Source organism: Plectrocnemia conspersa, unplaced genomic scaffold (genome assembly GCF_051122295.1).
Source record: "Plectrocnemia conspersa isolate PC_06_02 unplaced genomic scaffold, ASM5112229v1 ptg000002l, whole genome shotgun sequence".
In the NCBI taxonomy this organism is placed as follows: domain Eukaryota; kingdom Metazoa; phylum Arthropoda; class Insecta; order Trichoptera; family Polycentropodidae; genus Plectrocnemia; species Plectrocnemia conspersa.
This window is the reverse complement of record NW_028277166.1, coordinates 14625631-14643728: the sequence shown is the minus strand read 5'-3', so window position 1 is coordinate 14643728 and position 18098 is coordinate 14625631. Positions and strand designations below refer to the sequence as shown.

Sequence of the window (18098 nt, the reverse complement as noted above, 5' to 3'; positions counted from 1 at the left end):
AAATATTCGATTTTTTAAATATCTTTTTTAGATTAAGTAATACTAATACTATAATATCACAGATTGTTAATTTTAACATCTAGTATATATGTGTAAAAAATAAACACAATGCTCTAGAAATTTGTAGTAAAATATTTTGTAAGAAAAATATCGCTGAAATATTCCATTTAATAAAACGAACAAGATGATAGAATTTGAAATAATAAAAGTATATTATCTTAGAATCATCTTAGATTTTTCCCAGAAAACAAACCTAACTAAACAATAACATTGTCGTAATTAATTCGTTCAAAATAAAACAAAAACAATAACATATAATGTTAAAAGTTACAGCTAATGCTTGTTTTATTGATTATTTTAGTAAAATAGAAGTTAATTTTAAGATCTGATCAGCACTACTTTAGAGACATTTACAGGAACTAGTTTTTTTTAATGAGCTCGTATTCTATGACTTCTATAAATACAGCAAACAATTTTCTAAATTAAATCTTATGAAGTACCAAACTTACTGAGTACTGTCATGTGTTATTATGTACTTGATTTCTAATACGTTTTTTTGTGAAATAATTACCGTAGATCCATATATTTCTTAAAACGGAAACAAGGACTTTTTGTGAAGCTGTGTATTTTATTAGGATTCGTTTCTGCTAATCAGAGCTCGTTTCGGCTACTAATTTTTATTAATGTTTATCTGAATTAGGCTGTTTTATGCACTTGATGTAGATTAAATATTTTTCTAAGAAAAAAATATAATCATGGTAAAATAAATTTGTGAAGATATATTCAATACGACAGAGAAAACCGTAAAATTAATCTCATTATAAGCAGGAAAGGGATATTTAAAAAAAATAGATAATATAATCCATTTTATTTATTTTATCAAAATTATTAATTTTTATTTGTTTTGTATCAAATTAATAAAAAAAAGGATTAACATTGAAATGTATAAAATCAACAAAATGTCTTCGTGTTGTTTAGGAACTTATAAATTATATTTTTAATTGACCTTATAAAATGGGTTTAATTAAACGCTAATGGAAAACAGATTTACAAAATATTTTATTAACCTGCATTGTTTTATGTGTGGCTTGTCATTGTCATCTTATGGCAAAGATGTGACGGTTAGAATGTAAGAAAAACCGGTATTGAGTGAAGATACATTACCTTTTGATGTTATAAACTACATTGTTGATTTCAGTACAAAAATTTATTTTATTATAATTATAACTGGTTTGACTTATATATAAAATATTTTTTTTCTATTATATATATGTTTTGTATGATTTATACTAAAATATAAAAATTTCAAAAGTTACTGTACAAATTCGTAAAAAGGTTTTTTAACTTTTATTTTATAATACAGGTCATAAACAGTTAAATTTACTTCCATAATCATAAACTTATTAATAAATTAATGTAATAACTAAGGTTGAGTATTATTAAATGTATAAGGTTAAACTGTCTAAAATAAAGAGATTAAAATTTTATTTAAAAGTTACTGGGTGATTTATATTATACATAATAATCACACAGTTATTTATTATTTTATAAATTTTAGTACCAAGCAATAAAAATATATAAAAAAATACTGTGTCTGGAGTATTGCAATTAGTAATTATTATATAATAATAATTTTGATTGATTAGGTTTTCATAGATTTTCCTAATCTCATGAATGAATATCGTGATGATTATTTAAAATTGATCTAGGTTGTACATATGAGGTATTAATTTTTTTTTAATAGTGAGCTATTTAGTTCATAGAGAATATCTTGTATGTAATAAAAAATATATTTATGGTATAACTCACACAGTAAATAATGTATTAAAAATTTAGTTACTATAAAGAAAAAGGGAAAGAGAATAAAGAATAAATATATTTTTAGTATAAGCTATTGTTAACAATCTAATATAATATTTGAATAAAATTTCATGCATTAATAACAATATGAAAAACCCAGAAGATATGAAAAGGAAGCTTTATTGAAAGCTTCAAAATTTGATATCAAATGTATATATTTTTATTTTCTATGCGTCGTTAATGTAATTAAAAAATATCTTTAGCTTTTTAGTATTATAAAAGATACACGTTTAAGTAAAAATTTCTATAGATAACATAATAGGGCCATTAATGGAAATTAAATTGGAACCCACAAAAAGTTTCTTTACTTATCAACTTTACTGCATTGTATATCTTATAAGTTACGACCTACATAGCTTAATTCAATTAATCACCTCGATATTCATCCATAAGATTAAGAAAACAAAGAAAAGTTAATTTGATCAGGATTTTGACTAATTATAATTATTAAATCTGGAAATAGTATTCCACAATCAAACAATACTCAAATAATAATTTTATAGTGTTCTGAAATTTTATAGTCTTTATTTTAATAAATATTATCATTTACAAGCTAGCTACTCATCAGCGAGTCACCTGTTGATTCACTTCACACTCCATTGTCTCACCAATGAAGAATTCATATTTTTAATATGCAAAGATTATTTTGTTAACAGCATTTATCTGTGATTCTATTTTTTTTTTCAAAAAAAGATACTGACTGATCTTGGTATCGCTATAGCAGCAGAACGCTTGCGAGTCAATAAGCCCGGATCTTCTCGTACAGACTCGTTAACTTGCACAACATTTTATTCGCTTCTCGTGATTTGTGGCAGTCCGATTTTTTTATTATTTAGCCTTAAACCAGTCTCCGTGAATTAATTTAAAAAACAATGAGAATAGTTGTTTTTGTAAAACTGTTTTACGCGAAACGCGCGTTGTTCCCCCCGCGAAGTAACCCATTGCGACTAAATTTCCAAGAATCAAATTCCCGCGCGCTGTCGCGCCCCTCCTTTGCGCTCATTGTCGCTCAAAATCGATTTAAATAGTACAAAAATTTATAGCTCACCATGTATGTAAAATATTTCCACTGTTTTAAATGAAATATTTATTACTCATTAAAACGTACTAGTAAGGTATATTATCACTAATTATTATCAAAATAACTTTTTAAAAAGCTCATAATAACCAAAGTGGAACTTTTGGTGCGAAAAAAATATTCTGTGGATAGCCCGCATACATTTTTGCAAGCTGCCGATCTCTACTTGGTGTATTTTTTTTTCTGAATATTACTGTAGTTCTTAAATTACCAAAGCAAATATAAGGTCGATTAGAGTAGTTGAGAAAATCGTAAATAATAATACTTTCGACTCTATTATAAGCTTCCATAAAATCAATCTAGAGTCATAGAAAAAAATCCTCTTAGTAATGATTTGCTTTTTTCTTAGTAATGTATTTGAAATAGCGTACAGTTTTAAAATATTATTTAAAACTATATAATATCTTCTTAGGGTTTATCTTATAGATACTAATTGGTTTAAGATTTTGGTGTACATAAATAAAAAATACATACAAAATGTATATTTATTCATTTTAAAATATTTTCGAATTATCCTAATACAGTATTTAATGAATAGAAATGCTTCAAATTTTGGTAATTTAGATTAAAAACTAAGTCAAAAATAATATAAAATTTCACAATGTCAAGATATCTATAAAGAACAGTTTATGTCCACATTATCCAAGTTTTGATGCAGCATGCGGGTGTTTTATAGGTCCGATGGCCAATTATTCGTGCGCGGTCGTCTTTGTTCAGTTCGCTCAAGCCAGGCCTAGAGAGAAGTAGCGGATAGACATAAAAGTTTATTTATTGCTTCATCGTATGTCGTCGATAAGTCATAGACTGTCTGGACTGACGCGTCATTTGCAATCTGGTCTGTCCCTTTTGCGTTGGCTATATGAAGCTATATATCTTTTATAACTTAGTTTCATCGGGAGGCTTTTTTGCAAACCGTTGCTAGCTAGCATTGCGTTAAACTTAATAATGGGGAACGCGTGGTTCTCAAACTGCGATTTAGAATTTGAATTTTTAGAATAGAATTTTTATTCCAAAAAATCTCAAGGACGGATGTGCTAATATTATTAATTATTAATGCAATTGCTTGGTCAGGGGATCTCTCTTTCGTCGTTATTCTTACTAACATTTGAGTTGGTGTATAAATTAATTTATTCGAAATAGTCGTTAAAATGACTTTTAAATTTAATTTACATGTGGTTGAAAATATAAAAAAAATAAATGTATGTTGCAATTAAGATATTTTTTATTTTTTAGCAACTGAACAATGAAAATTATTTGTTTTCGCTACCGATAAAAATTAAAATATAAATATATAATACAATAATATTTTAAATTAAATGTTATTTATTTTTGAGGCAAAACCCTTGCATAAAAAATATATCTAAGAAACAGAATATGCCTTAGAAAATACATATATGGACGTATGTTTTATGTTATATTTGTTTTTTGAAATATTAAAAGTTTTATTCTTGCAATAAAAAAATTGGAATACAAAAATAAATTAGTCCTATCGTTAAAATTAAAATTGCTACCTTATTAACTTATCTACAATCATTTGACTTTTTATCAATAATTAAATATTCACTATCTTGCTTTTAAACTAGTTCTTCCCCTAATAAAATTAGTTTCCAGATTTTCTAAAAATCTTTAACAATATGAGAAATATATTTTAAGTTTTCCCGAGTCATCGTAGAATCTATGCAACTTTTGAATAAAATAAATTGGGCAAGAAATACTTAGACATTCAGTATTTGTCTCCAAAATTTGAGAGCCTCTGATCTATTAATTTTAATACGAATCGCTTATAGCAAAAACTATTTATGTACAGGTCAAAAATAAAAAAAGTCCTTAAAAAACTTTTTTTAATTAGAAAAAAGCCATAAAAATACTAGATAATTTGTTTGTATTAAATTGTATTATATATATTTTATACTGCGACGAAATAAAAAAAATATATAATTTAATGTACAAAATTTGAAGCAATTTTTTTTTCACACGTCCATTAAGGCGTTTAAACTACTCGTTAGTCATTCATACTGGATTAATTTTAGATGCAAATACAGTGAAGAAAATTCGATTAGAATTGATAATGTATACATAATATATACAAAGCTGAAAGGCAAGCCAAGCCTTTGATCAATGAGAATTTAATCATATATTATGTTTAATAAAATGTATATTAAAAGCTGAATCGCGAAATACTTGTAGTATGTGGTCATATGTTATATTAATAAATATTTGTAAAAGCCTTTATTGCAGTATACATTTATTTGACGTTCTTCGTTTTTTAAAAAAATATTTTTTCTCTTCGAATGAATACTTTGTATATGTATACAATAAATTTTATACATTTAGAATGTACCTGAAAATGTTTAAACTTATGACAAAATCTACAAAAATATAAACGTAAATATATATTTTTATTCGATGCAGTCGAATTTAATTTTTTTTCGCTTGACAGCTATCAATTTTCAATCGTTTCTCTAGGGACTCATGTTCGCAAATTCACAGAAAGAGGATAAAAATCTGCAGTATTGGTTTTCTACAAGCCATTGTTTCACTCTAGAAAATTTATGTTTTCTGTTGCCTTTCGTCTGAACCCTCAAATATTTTATTTTATTTCGCTCGACAAACAAACTTGTCGGGTCACGTTTAAAAATGATTGACTTAAATTTTCAACGCTGAAAATTTTCAGCCAAAGTTTGCTCGGAAACTAATCGAAGATTGATGAAGTAATTAATATTATTTTATAATGAAATAATTTAATTAGCAAACTGCTCTAATTATATTTTTTTAAATATCCATACATAAGTTTGTATGATATATTAACATTTTAATTAACGTTAACGTAACTTATTATATATACTTATTGCTTTTTTTATGTGTCCAGAGAGCAAAAATGTTTATTTATAGGGTATAAAATAAATTAATGTATTAATCTATTATATATTATTCTGATAAATCCATATTTAAACTTTTTATCTCATATCTAATAGATAATTTTACCTTTACAATAATATGAAATACGAATATTAATGTGTTGTAAATAGCGTAGCGTAACAATGTTCGATACCTAATAATAGTGTCAAAGTTTTCATGACATTTTCAATAAACCAAAATTATTAATAAATCAGAATGAACTGCGAAATTATTTTGTATATTAAATTCATATTATATATAGTTCACAATTAATAAAAAAATATTGTATTTGTCTGATATTTATGATTTATTAATCAAATTAAAATATTTGAACCAACTATAAATTACTTTATAAACACCACTTGGGCTTTATTATTTGATGTAAAAAACAGCCCTTTCCAATATATGTATTTTTTTGAAAGCGAGACCCTTTGATTTAAAAAAATATCATTTAATTTTAAGATTTTTCTGGAGGAAATGTAACTACATATTCATATATGTAGGACATAAAAATCATTATTAAATGGGCGTTCCTCTTTCTTTTTTATAAAATCGGGAACAGAACTTTAAAGTAAATTTATAGCATAAAATTTATAATATATATATGTTATTTTAGTTCCTGTAACGAATTTTCCAAATTCGCGTGTCGAATATTTTCCCTGTCATTTTTAACATGGGCTATTGAAATAATATCAAAAATGTACACAATATATTTTTTTACATCAAAACAAGAACAATGTACCAACTATTTTTCACGTGCGCGTGAATCGGTGACTCTTAATTGTTTTTTTACAGAACCGCAGGGTTCTGTAATACATATTTCAGGAAATGCTGCAATAAATTGTAATTGATTAAACGATATTGAACGATACATTTAAAAATAATTAAATATTGCCAGAATGCATTTTTTTCTAGCAATCCTATTTTTAGTTTCAATTGACTATAATTTATAATTCGTCCTGTTCTCGTCGTGATAATAAATATGTCACAAAGACACTCGCTCAATGTGACAGATATTGTATTGGAGATGATTGCTTCTTGTGTGGTCAATTCATTCCATTATTATATCATCAAAACACCTTAACGTAAAAATATCGTCTAGGATCTTAATGTTACAGATATAAATACTTTCTAAAAAAATGTTGATAAGATGATGAGAGATTAGGGAACAATATAAAATAAAATACTTTACCCATTTATTTCTGAGATTGAGAAAAATAAATTGTTGCAACAAAACCGTTCATTCTAAGTAAAACGAATATTTTGTAGTTTGTTAATTTTTTTAATATATCAATGTGCTTTGGAAACAGTAATAACATTCTTAAAAATAATTGTGAATTTACTATTTGAATTTTCTATGGGAGCCAAATATGTAATTTACTAATATTTTTTTTATATTTTGAACAAATTTATAGAAATTAAAATCATTAGTTTATTTTTTATATTTAGTAATCATAAGTAAAAATATCGAATGTATATCCGTGTGCATTAGAGCCTAATAGTAGGGGTGTACACCCAAACATCTCTTTCTCAATTATGAATAATGATGAATTGGATAGCTGTTGAACTGACTGTGTTAACGCAAATATATTATAGACATTAACTTTATTAAAATAAATATGTCATGTTTTAACAACATGTGAAAGAAATAAGTAAGGCGTAAATTTATTTACCAAAAAAATAGGAAAATATATCAAACATGCTTTATTTAAAAAAATAAAAAATGTTTTCATATTTAATCTTTGACAAGAAAACTGTAGTTTATGCCAAAACTTTGGTTGAATAATTTTGTAATTTTTCTGTTTTTTTTTGATGAATTTAAAACTAACTAACTTAACGAAATAATGTGCATTCTTCTGCAAAAATACAAAAAAAAAACATTACATTACAAAATGATTCAACTAAAGTTTTGGCATTATTAGTTTTCATCTTAAAAATTAAATATAAAATTGTATAAAGTAATAAATCATTATGCTAACAATAAAATATTTATTTAATTTGTAAATTCTAAAAATATAGAGAAATTTACAAATGCGCAATTAACATGTTTTAGGAAAGGAAATATTGTATTATAATTGACATATTTCTATAATATTTTTTAATTTATAAATAATTTTTCATTAAAACTATGAATATATTTAAAAATAGAACCTGCTATACTATACATAAAATTTTAAAAATGAGCAAATTCTATAGATGAATAACCATTCACATGATTAATATTTTTTAGCTTATTTTTCGTCGGTTTGCCATACATTTTTGAACACACATCTATATCATTTTAAGAAACACAAAATATTTTTTTTATAAAAAATGTATTTACAACTATTCTTATCGAGTTTACGATCCGGCTAAACTCACAATTGTTGCTATCCCTGACACCTGGTGAAAAAAAGAGAAGCTTTTCGAAAGCACTCGGTAGCGTGTGATAAACGATTTATATTTTTTTTAGAAAGGTTTTATCATGCTTTCTCGCTGGAAAGCCGTTTCAAAGTGGTTTTGAGAAATGTCTTTATGTATAATTAATCTTTTAAATATTAAGGTAAATTATTAAATTTTAATTTACAGTTGTATTAAAAAATTTTTTAACAAAAAAATAAATTAAATATGAAAATTTATCATATCAAATTAAATGCAAGGGCATACAATCTAGAATTAGAAATCAAGATACTAAGTAAAACGTAAATAAGGACATTTTTACAGAAGGTGATGAAACTTCGTTTAAATCATTAAACATTATGGCCAATATTTATATGCCATTTGCTACGCCCGAATAATTTTATTATTCAGGTTTTCTTATTCATTTGCGTAAAATACAAAAAAAATTAAATCTTATTAATGTATTGGCAATCTATAAAAATACACAAACCATGCATCCTAAATTGTTGAAATAAACCCATTTACCATACTTCAAAGCCACTCGCATCAAACATACGGCATACTCGACACTTGCACCTGATTTATATATGTATATATTGAAATACATACATATGTATGTTAATTGTGTAATATAAATATATACCAAGTATCTTACTGGCTGACAGAGACATAAACAATTTGTTATAATCTTCTCGAAAGTAGGACCACACACACTGTATATTCAATACAATAATGGAAGAGAGATTTTATGAGAAAATAATTGCTATAATAATTGGGAATATAACGTAGATTACTTTATAGTACATCCAACCCGAGAGATTAATCATCCATAAGTACTGTCCAAAAAACTACTCTATGTTTGGAAAGGACGCGTGTTTCTACCCTGCGCACAGGATTATTGTTATGACTCTTTAGTTATTGATCGCTTGAGTAGTGATCTTGACCGTTTTAATTCAGGAGACGTGTCCAAGACACGATGCAATTGGATCCCAAACATTCTCATCTGCGATTCGCCAGAGCTATCTCGAACCAGAATTATAAAATATATCAAACATGCTCACAAAAGGAATAGACGCAGAAGAAAGACGGCAAGGAAGCTTCAAAGTCACACTCATTAGGCCTCAAAATTCAATACACAACAATACTCTGCATGTCTATGTAACATTTATGTGTAATTTACGTGCCACGGAATATTTGTATATGTATTTTTTATTATTAAATATAATATCTAATAAAAATATTTTTGATTAAAACAAATAACATTAACTGAAAATTGCTCTCTATGATATTCTGGTTTCAGTTAAATTTCTAAAATAAATTTTGAACTACATTGTAAAATCTTGTTATTTAATTTGAATTAAAAACAATTAATTTTTTTTATATCAATTACGGCATTTTTTGCAAACGAGAATTGCTCGCAATAAAACAAATGGGTCATATGCTCATAAAATATTTTAAGATCGCTTAATTATCAATTTTCGCCCAATAAAAATGATAAACGACACACGTACTACATACAGAAATTATGTAAGAGGATCGTTTTTTTCTCTGTCATACGCGAATTTCATTCACACCTCGAGCGCATCGTTGCGGTTTCTGGCATTCCGTGTGTCGCGTGTGTCTTAATTTTTTTTGTATGCATTTGTATGAGTGTGTACGTGCCTTTAAGTGAGTGTATGTGTGCGTGTTCCGTAGCGAATCATTCGACAGTTGCTCGCCGGAGCGGACGGTCGGGAACACGGAGAAATTTCGCGCGCGAACTTCGAACAGTTGCGAAACTATTTCGAAAAAATAGAACTTTAATTCAAAGTGTTTTGAAAAAAATTGAGCAGTGAACTTTTTAGTAAAACTATGAGCTGTTTATATGTAGATAATATTTGTAAATATATTTATCTGAAAATATTTTTTTTATGATTTTTAAAATAAGGTAACTAAACATTGTCTTAATTTTATCACTATAGACTTTGACATTTTACGAATTATTACGTTGTTAATTTATAAATTTATATATAATAATAACTATTGTAAAAATACGTTGAAATAATCAAAATCTGAGTTTCAGGGTTTCTTTAATGTTTTTTTGAATATTACGTATATTATTTAGTAAATTAAAAGTTATTGCTTACTTTGAATAAAAATTATTTATGTATGTTTTTTTCGATTTTTTGCTTTACATTATGTAAAATTATCTACTTTAATAAATACTAAGCAAAAATATTTTTTTATGTGTAATTTAGAAAAGACAGAAAAAATATATTAAATTGTAATACCTTATTTAAATTAGTGTTTATTAATACAATAAACTATATTTTATTGCATAAATAACATAAATTTGGAATTGTCTTTTTTTGTACATATATTATATAATATTAAAAATCTGAATAATTTTTTTTAAATTAGTTTGAATATCGTTTTTACAATAATTTTTTTATTTTTTATATATCGTCTAAAATATATATTGAATAAAGTTATTCTAAAGTGACATTTATTTAAAATAGAAAATTTCCCTTATTTACTTTGTATATTGTAATAATACATTTTATTCGAATTACCCATATAAAATTTTGTCGATTACATTTTCTATATAATTTGATTAATTTAATAAGTTAAATTAATATGTTATTTTTAACTGTTTTATTTTGATTATTTAAAATTAGTATTTACTATGAATTTATAATTTTTTATTGTCGTAATACATTTTTTTTCACATATTGAATTGCATTTTCCATAATATTTAATTTAGTACATTTAAAATTCGAACATTTTCCCGTTAATAATTAGTCTTTTATGTATTACTTTATTTTTTGTAGTATCTAATTTCAATATATTTTTAATTAAACCATTTAAATACCAATATTTTTTTTAAGTAATACAGTTTGTTAACAGAAACCAAGATTATAGATATTAGTTAAATATAATAAATATATTAGTATATATGTTGTATTTACATATATGTATGATATATAATAAAATTAATATAAAATTCAATGATAAAGTATATTTTAATCAAAAAATATTTTTAATCGGATTGAAATATTTTTTATGCCATTTAAATATTTGACTAAAATTAATTTGAAGCTTTATATATATATATAATATATATATATATATATATATATATATATATATATATATATATATATATATATATATATATATATATATATATATATATATATATATATATATATATATATATATATATATATATATATATATATATATATATATATATATATATATATATGTATATATATATATATATATATATATATATATATATATATATATATATATATATATATATATATATATATATATAAAAACACTTCTGATTATAAAATACAACAAGATTTTAGTTATTTGTTTAATTATAAGTTAGTATTGTAGTACAAAATGATAAGGTATATTGAAATTAATTAAATAAGATAAATAAATGCCATTTCTTCAATGCTTAATGATAATAAATGATGTACTGACCTAATAAAATCATTTTAGCGATTGCATTGAAATGCCACATAAATATACATTATTAAAAAAACAAAAATTTTGAATTTATATATTAAAATATTATTTGTATATTTAATAATATTTATATTTAAACAGCTTTTGTTTTTACGTGATATAGTGAACATAATATTAATCATTCTACGGTAAAAAAACACGCAATACCGTTAACGTGCTAACTTTAAACCGAGAATAAAGGACACACTAATAACTAAGGTATGTCTAATTTATATTTATTTAAATAAGTATGTCATTTATGGTTTAGAAAAGTGCCACTAAAAATCTTAAACATACATGCTTCGCATACGAAAATATTTTTTCTGACAGAGAAAAGAATAAGATTCGTTTGTATTGAGTTACTATTCATAAACGGTTGACGCTCGATTTAGTATACTGATTTAGCTGTCGTACTTTCCCGGCGCAAATGGCTTGTGATTTTTCAGCTTTTTCTAACTAAAATGACATTATTATAGTATATCAATGTACGTAACATGCGCGTGATATATGAAAGCAAACCCGATTAGGACACTGTTAGTGGATAAAAACCTTCTGGCTTATCTTTTTCCCGTTGTGGGTGTATAAAATCCCATTTCCGTACACATATTAATGCCTACTACAATATATAATACGAGATAATAAGGAAACTGTATTAACTTAGCAGAATGCTACCTTATAAACAATTTTAAAATTACAAAAATGTATTTTTTAAGATTAAATTTTGTGTTGTGTAATTCAGTTTTCATGTTCTTTTATGGTTCATATAATTTAAAGTTAAGATACATTATTAAATTAAAATTATAAATTTAATATATGATATTATTTTGTGGGTTTAGTTAGTTGTTAAAATATTTATGTATGAGATTTAATCAAAAGTTCATTACAACAATAGCGCATGTAACTTTATGTATATCAAAATATTTAATGCACAATGTTCATAAAATACATAGTTTATATTAATTTCATAGTGAGATTAATATTGATATAATTTTGTTTAATATATGCAGAGTCATAGAATGGAGATGTAAACACCATTATTAGGTATACAAAAATAAAATAATGAGCCCTTGAGATTCTCACTCTAATAATAGTTTGTTATTGATCAACTTTTGTCTTCTGAGGAAACATGTTCATATTAATAATTAGCTATAATTAGCAAAGGTTTGATATACATATATATTGAATATGTAAACGATATTTTGTCAAGATAAAACTATAATAAATTATTGTTATATTTATTATAACATTCATAAAATAAATCATTTTTTAATCATTATACAAAATTTATATAGTATAAGGGTAGATAATTTAAATATTTATATTATTCATTTTAGGGTATATTGGTTTAAAATAAAATTTTATAAAAATAACTTATTCATATTTTTTCATATCAAACAGAAATATTTATATACCACGATTTGGTTACATAATATATGCATTAGGTAATCTCAAAATAAATGTCGTTTTTTTAATAAAACAATATATGTTTTTTTTTTATTTTATTGTTTAAAATATAATTTCTTTCTAAATATATAACATTCTCACACCTCAAGGTCAATTGTTTGATTTCATTAGCATTAAATGTTTTGATTCGTCTGCATTTTGATTTATTTTAGTCTGGGGAGTGTTGTATCGTTAAAAATAAATGATGGTTGGGTTAAAACCTTCAAGCCACGTACTTTGATTTTATCGTGAGTCAATTTTTCCACATGGTGACGCGCATTTTCGTATACTATTTGACTTATTTTGACAAATGCAGGCCTATTTGTACTTGTAAAATAGTTTTTGTTTGGCCAGGTTTAATAATTTCATAATGCGCAATTATACTGCAATCCCATCATATACACAAAATATTTTTGTAGCGTGAGCCTGAGCTTCAAAGTAGACTTCTACGACAATTGTTGTTGTACAACACTGATTTATCATCTCCTGTTATAAAATGATCGTGAAAAGGCGACCCAGCTTCAAGATTCACAAGCTCTAGTAAAGTGCGGATACGTGCCGAATTGTTTATTTCGCTAAATTCGTGTTTAACCCATAGACTTTGTCTCCAAGCCTTCCCAATCTTCTTAATGTGTTTATGTACAATTAAATCAAAATGGTTTAGTTTTTCAATCAGATGATTGATAGTTTAAATAGAATTTGCTTCCATTTCTGCAGCTAAAACATCATCGTCTATTTTTTTCTGGCTAAATTGACTAAACCATCTTTTAAATTTATGGATATCTACAGATAATAAATTACATATCACTTTAAAAATATTTTTAGTATAATAATACACTAAGAGAAAATCTACATATCGATTTATTTTTATTGATTTTTTTATTTACATATTCTACACCGTATGTTTTAGTCATATATTAAATAAATAATTTAGTAAATATATAAGAAACACTTTTTATTATAATGTAAGCCACATTAATATTATTCTGTAAAATTAGTTACGTAGACTAACCTCAGTGATCGGTCAAAATTATAATTAAAATAATGATTAATTACTTTCTCCCAGACACAATAGAAACTGAAAAACGGCAGGATTAATGTAAGATTTAAACTATCGACTCTTAATACTTTTTAACAGACTTATGTATATAACTGATCTGAATATAATTTATTGTTAAACTTTAATTAAAACACTTTGTTTTTAAATTAACATTCTCTTTTGATTAATATATTTAATAACTATACCTATTTTTTATTAAAAGTTGATAATTTGATACTGAATTCAATACATTTTAACATTTATGTATGTTTTAGACATTATTATAATAGGATTTATTTTATTCTATATCACGAAATTATTTTTTAATTGGTTTGCGAAGAATCTATACTAAGCAAATATACACTTTTTTACTCAACATGTATGTACTATAATATTAATTTGCTTATATGTATATAAATAATTATATATAAGCAAATGGAATTAGGCTTATATATAATTAATTCTAAATTAAGTTTCGTTTGCTAAAATTCAATATATATACATATTACATTTGTTTCAATCTTAAAGTCATATCTTACAGACATTTTAAAAATCTTTTTTGCCCCACGTTGATTTAACACCCGTTAAAAAGTGTGAATTTATAATAAAGGTTTTTATCTTTCATTTGCACGAGAAAATTTAGAAGAGTAACGGTACAATTATCTTTTATACGCTATATTACGGCTGTATTTCTATTACAAATAGGATTAAAAAATAAATACTGTAATATAAAGTATTCAATTTGGGTTTCCGAACACCCCCCCCTATGAAATTGTCCTAATTTTCTGTTCGAAGGGGGAGGGGTGTTGATTTTGATGATAAAAAGATTATGGTATTTTCTTAATTTTTTTGTTGGTAGTAATCTTTGAATTCTGGACCTCGAATGCGAAGAGAGAAGCGGCGGCTTTTGCGATCTTCGCTGGTTTTGAGTTGAACCAACCTACTCTTGGTTGTAGTCGAAGCAAAAAAGCTTAGATATGATGCCTTGAATTCCGAAGTGTGAATGCCAGTAATGGCAGAGAAAATTTCTTAGAGAAAGTCCTCATACAAGTGTCTGAAAGGAAGTGATTCTTTGTTGCCCGCTTTTCCGTAGTTATATTCATGACCCCTCCATAACGATTTGTAGTCTCTTCCTTTTTCGGTAAAATGAGCAATTTCAAAAAAATATTTTTTTAAAGAAATTTTAATTAAGAAATTGTTAAAAGGTTTCTTACAGTGGTGTCATATTTTAACGAGGAAACCAATTTTTACCTAAACAGTTAAAATACCTTATCACACGACTAACAGCATAAGTTAATCACTTCTACTGTTTTTTAATAGTAAATTAAAAAATAATACTATTCATTTTCTGTTAATCTTAATATCAATTGAGAAAAATTAAAAAAGCTTTTAAATGAGTGAAATTTAAAATAACGATGAATTAAAAATGTTATAAACTAAATAACTACTTAAATATATTTGGTATTTTCAGCCACTGAGAAAGAAAAATATTGGTCCAAATCAGTTAAATCTCTTATTATAGAAATTGCAAAGAAAAAATAAGTTGAATAAATTTATTCATCATATACAGGGAAACTAAATTAATTTATTAAACATACAAATGTTTAGTTATTAAATCTAGAAGAAAAAATCTTTCTATTTTTATTTGACAATAAATAAATATTTTAGAATTTTTTGTTATACTAAAAATATTTAAGAGGTTCCATTTTATAGTATAAAATACAGAAAAGTTTAGTGAATGAATCAACTATAAAACGGTAATATATTAAATTAATAAAAGATTAATAATAAAGATCACAACAGTTTAGACACAAAAAATAAAAAAAAAACACATGCTATTTATCTTCAAATTTATTTGTGTCTAGGGGTGCTGGTCTCTGAACGAGTCGTCCCTGAACATAAAGAATGGCTCGCCTTTTGAAATTAATTGACTTTTTCACAAGAAAATCCTTTTAAGATATATTTTATTCATGACAAATGTCCGAGTGCATTTTCACGCAATCACATCGTATAAAAAAGAGGTATGCCAAGATTCACCTGCTCTCAGATTGGATTCTTGCCGTCTTATAAAATGAATCTCGAGATCGTCACCTGTCAATTGACAGCTCCCTCTTTTTGCCTCTCTGTACAGTCGTTAAATAAAAATCTATCGGTTGTAACCGTCGACTCGTTTGATGAGAGCTTAAACGCCGCTCTGGAAAAATGATTATGAATTCCGTACGCGTATCGGACATCACCGGCACTTATAATATGTGAAGAAATGCGTTGCTCTTTTTTATCAATCACATACATTACGGATTGTGTATGTATGCAATTGGAATAGTGGTTGGTGTTTCCTCTAGTCGTGATTTACGCCGAGCAGAGAGGATTTTCTAGATGAAAAATAGTTTTGATTCGTTACGTTCGCCGCTTTGGCAATGCAATATATTGCACACTTATCCGCTCCCATACGCAATTTGCGCTAGCACATACAGCTTTTATGTAAGATATGGACATATTAAATTAAATAATTTACAGGGTCCCCCATAATAACTTAATGGAATCATAATTGCATTACTATCTTTCAGATCGATAACCTTTAACAGCAAATTATTCTGAATTATAATAATATCAAGTATCGTACAAATTAAAAATCAATGAGGACGAGATATTCTAAGAAAACAAGTTCATTTGAATTTAAAGTAAAATAAATTTATTTGCCATATATATTAATATATAGTTAAGTAGTAACTTTAGAAGCTGCTCATACATAATCTAGAGAAGCGTATCTCAAAGATTTCAAGCCCTGATTTAAATTGTACTTGTGCATTTAAATTGTTTAAACATTTGAAAGATGACCGCTTAAACCAGAAGTTCGTTGTTTAAAAATAACATTATTAAAATAATGAGATGCATACTTAAAATCAGTCGATCATGAGCGTCTGAAGTCCTGCGAACCGAGCCCACGGATCTAGCAGCCGTCAAAAATACGCTCTTACAACGTACGGGGTACATCTCAAAGCTCAACCCATTACTTTTTCTCTCATCATTACTTTACTCACGCCTAACCTCCAGGATACGCATAATTTAATCTTTTATAAAAATAAAAACAGTCTTCAAAAACCTATATCCATATATATATATATTCCAATGGCATCGCTGAATGTTCTGCCAACAAAAACTTTTATAACGTTGCAATATGTGCGTTAAAATAAACTGTGTAAAGGCATTAAAGTAAAAGGAGATTACATTAAATGAATTTCAAACATATTAAAATAAAGGTAATTTCACAGTGGGAGCTAAAGTCGGATTGGAAGTATAGTAGAAGTGAAACTGAAAGCTAGATTCGGAGTGGAAATGGAAGTGGGCGTGGTTTTTTGTGTACTGTAAATTCTAAGTTCTTTCAATAGTTGGAATTTCAAGAGTTGTGAAGACCAATTAAATATCGTTGTACAACTCTTGTCATCTTATTTACCATATGCTGTTATGCTGTTTAAATAATACATTCAAAGATTCCTAAATTATTTACTTAAAAAATAATACATGTATATCAATTTGTTAAATTTATTTGATAAAATTAGATTGATATAGTATTTATAAATTAAAGGGCTGAAAAAATATGATTTTTTTTATATTATGTGAAACAATGTGAAAACAATTCTAATGAAATAATTCTGACCATATTTTAAATACTGTCACCTTTCTGGCAAAAAACATGTTGAAGTAGCATTTTTTTTAATACAATATGCATGAAGAAAATGCGAAAATAAAATAAAATATACTTTATCACGGGTGCAGTTATTAAATATATATGTAAATAGCGCTAATGTATAATTTACTTTTCGCATATTATTCGAAAACTATGCAATTTAGTTTACTTTAAATTATGCAGTGTAAACATGCATTATCGAATTAGTT

General features: G+C 25.5%; 1 protein-coding gene across 12 annotated transcripts in view; it reads left to right on the top strand.

The window, feature by feature from the left end:
* The first annotated feature begins 9916 nt into the window (after positions 1-9916).
* CCAP-R (Crustacean cardioactive peptide receptor) overlaps positions 9917-18098 on the top strand; it is a 165557-nt gene continuing 157375 nt past the window's right edge. For 2 of the 12 annotated variants that reach the window (XM_088206125.1, XM_088206120.1), the window contains exons 1-2: positions 9917-10094; positions 11844-11938. The gene's annotated coding sequence lies outside the window, so the exon portion shown is untranslated. Of the gene's footprint in view, positions 10143-11821; positions 11939-18098 lie in introns of all 12 variants that reach the window. The other 10 variants (XM_088206124.1, XM_088206117.1, XM_088206123.1 and 7 more) reach the window with 7 other exon arrangements.